Here is a 4,389-nt window from a genome sequence, read left to right on the forward strand (position 1 = left end):
AAAAACCTCATGTGTGTTTAGCAAACAAGGGTCATCCAATGGCAATCGATACATGGTATTACCTCTATGAGATGCATTTTGAGGATTCTTTGCATTGACATATTTATCAAAATATTGCCTTGCATGCTTGACTTATGTATCATTATTCCAACCATTTTTTTCCATATTTGGTGCATTTGGGAACCAAATAAATTTGTGCACATGTCCAGTTTCCTAATGTTTTTAGTAAATTCTATACCACCAATTTGTTGTGCCAAGGAGCTTCTCAATTAGATCTTAACAAAATATTGTCAACCATTGGTGAAGATATAATGATGTGAAATGAGGATTGTTAACAACATTGTCCAAATGATGTTTGTTTGTTTGCATTTCAATCTAACTATCATCAATCAATAATCTTTGTAGATCTAGCCATTTCATATCTAGAACACTCAATGTGAAGAAGAGGATAGGCATTATGAGTTGGTTGATCAAATATGTCCATTTCATATGATGTTAATTCTAGTGTCTTGCATCATGGAGCCAAATTGCATGAGTTCTTCAGCTAGCTATGTGTCTTGAAGATGAGTTAAGTGTATGCAAAGGTTTTCAATCATTGTTAGTATGTTCTTGTCAACATTTTTTTAACAAATATTGTTGGAATTCTATGACTATGATGGCACATCATCATATTATAAACAAAATAATGAAACGTAGGATGTCTCCCAAATTTATGATCATAGTATCTGATTAAGTGTGCAATATACTCATATATATGTACCTCTTGCATCCATGCTCGCATTGGTAGTGCAATTATGTTAGTAAGTAAAGCCAAAAATGCTATGTCAAACAATCCTTCTATATTATACTCATTTACAAGGGATGAAACTATTGGAGGCTAATCCAAAATTTCCTCTCTGAAATCATCAATGTCTAATACCTATTTCATGATGGCCAATTCACATTGTCTACCTGGAATCTTAGGCATCGTTGAAGAAGTTTGTGTAGGAATTGTATCACCACTATCTTTGCCACAATGAATTTGGGATGTAACCACAGGTGTGTTTTCCTCAGTGTTCACAATGTGTAACATATTTGAAATATCTATTGTTGCCTCAAGAAGTTAGCCCAAGTTTTCCATACTGAAAACAACATCATGGTAATAAGGATCATACTTAATTTTATATTGTAATGCATCTTTAACATGGATTCTTTTCACATAACAATTATAAGATATTTCTTTTGTTCTCAATCTCTGTATGATTAATATGTACAGATCTTCAATTCTTCATGGTAAAACATTTGCAATAGTTTGTATATCTTGTGGAAAAATTATTTTATGTCCACTATATTTGTACTGTCCCCCAAATGAATGAGATACTTGTAACACTGGATCCACCCTAGCAATAAGCATTTCTTCTACATGTAACAATATTTTGAGTATAGTTGGTTGTTCTCTAGGATCCATATTATTGAGCATTGAAAACCTATATATACCCTTTTCATTTTTACATCTTTTACAAATTACAATATGACTTAGTTGGTGGAGGTGCGTTCCTAGGTAACGTTCCCTACATATAGTACATGTTTTCTCACGAGAAAGTGCATCCAATTGCTCCTGAAATTTTTTTATTGTTGTAATAAATTTTTTATCAGTCTTTACTGTTGTACATGATTCCAAATGATCATCACTTTCTTGCTTCTCACATTGGCTTCCCTGTTTATCTTGATACTATGTATGTCTCATTTTCCTCTCTCTCTCTCTCTCTCTCTCTCTCTCTCTCTCTCTCTCTCTCTCTCTCTCTCTCTCTCTCTCTCTCTCTTTGACATACATAGGAATCATGGTTGGATCCATAATTTTATGATCGTTGTCTCATGAATTTCAACATGTGTACCTTTTTATAGTTTCCCATGCATCTGGTTTTGTTCCACTCTTTTTTTCTTTATGCGAGCTCCTATTGCATCCTTATATTTAGTGTAATAGGCTTGATTCCACTCTCGAGATTTTTTTGCAGCGATTTATAGTTTTTGATTGGTTCAATGAATTTTAGTTGAGGAATACATTTAGTGTGGCTTTTATTTTATTAGGAAAGTTCACGAAAAACAAAACATTTAGTTTGGCTTTTATTTTAGTATAACTAGTCCAACCTGTTAGAATCAATCGAGGTCACAATTCCATGCTAAGACTAGCCACACAAAAATTGCTCTCTTTTATTAATTTTTTTGGGAAATTTTGTTGATAAAAGAAACATTTGTATAAAATTGGAATGGGGACAACTTCTTCTAACTCAAATTTTTGTTATATATGAAAGGTTTTTGATTTAATGGCCAAGTTTATATTAGGATAGAATTCTTATTTCTTTTTCTAATATTGCAAGCACTCCACTTGCAATTCCATTTACAAAACCTTCACCTAGTGTTGTGTCTTATGAACTATTCCCCTTAAGCTCATCAATTGACAAGTAGGGTATTTTCCACAACAAATCAAATTGTGATATTGCTATGAGGATTCAATGTAATTTTGAGTCAAACTCATTGACCCATGTTTCATAAATAATGGTTTACACAAATCCATCTCTGGGGACAATGAATGAAACACTTGGTACTCATTGGATCTTCAATGTTTCATAAGTGGTGGTTTATACATATCCATAACAATGAATGGAACACTTAGCACTCATTAGATTAGGTGATGTTCATAGAGGTAAAACACCTAAACTTAGTGAAAAGACATGATCTAAACTAGTATAAATTGAATTAATTAACTGTTTGGTTGTAGGCATAAGAATGGAGAATAGGATGCAATATTGGGAATAAGAATGGCTATTCCAATAAAACATATTTTTTGGAATGGGTATATAAGCTATTTTAAAGGCAAAAAGAGAATATGTATTCCTATTTCCTATTCCAATTGACGAACCAAATGTAAAATAGATAACATATTCCAAATTTTCTATTTCTATTCCAGCAACCAAACAGATCCTAAATTTTATTTAAGTTTTTTTTTAAACACATAAAAGGAAAGAATGAATCATTTTTTTTATTGATATTTTAAATTTAAGTGTAAATCAACAAGGCTACTTACTACAAATCAGATATGATGAGGAATTCAAAAAGTAGTGATCATGCATTTACCTGTCATTACATCCAAATCGTGTTTATAGAACTTCATCAAATTTGTTAACTTTCATATTATCAATACACCTTTCGGAAATAATAAGTTAAACCGGCTATGCAAGTCGTGATGTGGAACAAGGACGCGAAGTGTCGCAGTTCCTGTCGTTGGTATTTGAAGGGTATTTGATTGTAGATGGTTCAGATGCATTAATTCCAGAATTGAATTTAGGAGAAATTAGATTTTCATTATGTAAAGTGTAATTTGCCAAGTACAAAAATGAGAGTTAATTGTTGATAGAGAAGTAGTTGAAGAATGATTTTGCAAGTGTGGATTTTTTTATTTTTTTTGATACAGTATTGATTACAGTTGAAGAGGCTATCTTTTTCAGTACATCAGTCACCATAAAATGAGGGGGATTTATATTTAATTGTGCTAGTTGCTATTTATGCCATCTTCTAGCTATGATGTTGTTGTAAGAGTCTTCTTTGGAGCCCTGTGAGAGAAGGGAAAAGAGATTACTGTGAACTTTGATTTGTATTGAGCGTATAGTCATTTGTGAAATGTAAAAATGAAGAATGTTTGAAATAAATTTATACCTATTGAGTTTTAGGAGTATTTAGATCCATGTTTCAGTATTTTTTTTTTTTTGGAAGTGTTATCTGCCACCATCTTCTTGCATCAATGATGTTGTGGTAAGAGTCTTTGTTGGAGGCCTGCAAAAAAAGGAGAAAGAGTTAGTGTCAAGTTTGATTGGTAGGGAGTGTATAGTGTTTTCTGAGTTGAAAAAAGAAAGTATGTTTGAAAGAAATTTATACCTATTCAGAGTCATTTGTGCTTTTGGCAGTGTTTGTGAAGCTATTTTGCTTCTCCTCAGAGTGGGTGGGACTTTTTTCGCCTTCTCAATTATGGGTGTATGATTGCATAAATAGATCCAGTAAGAGAGTGTATGTGCTGATGTGCAATGTTATTGTGTAAATCTGAGCGTATAAAAACATATTTTAAGGTGTGGAATAGTAGATTGAATTTTTGAAATGTAGAGCATACTTAGGCATGAGTATTTTTGTTTTTGCATCATGTAAATGTTGTACATAGAAATGCATGAATTTATTTGATGCAGTCGAGAAAGTAATTTTGTTAAAGTAGAGGAAGATTGTTTTGTACATATAAAACCAGCAAGAGCTTTTGGAATCTATTAAGAATATTTTTGTTGGAAGCTTTGTTGTTTACGTCAAAATTATCATAATGCATATTGAATGTGAACGTTTATATAATCCTATTTTAAGCATGGGAAA

The sequence above is a fragment of the Cupressus sempervirens genome, chromosome 4 (assembly GCF_028749045.1).
Source record: "Cupressus sempervirens isolate cs-2001-9-10 chromosome 4, ASM2874904v1, whole genome shotgun sequence".
Taxonomy (NCBI): domain Eukaryota; kingdom Viridiplantae; phylum Streptophyta; class Pinopsida; order Cupressales; family Cupressaceae; genus Cupressus; species Cupressus sempervirens.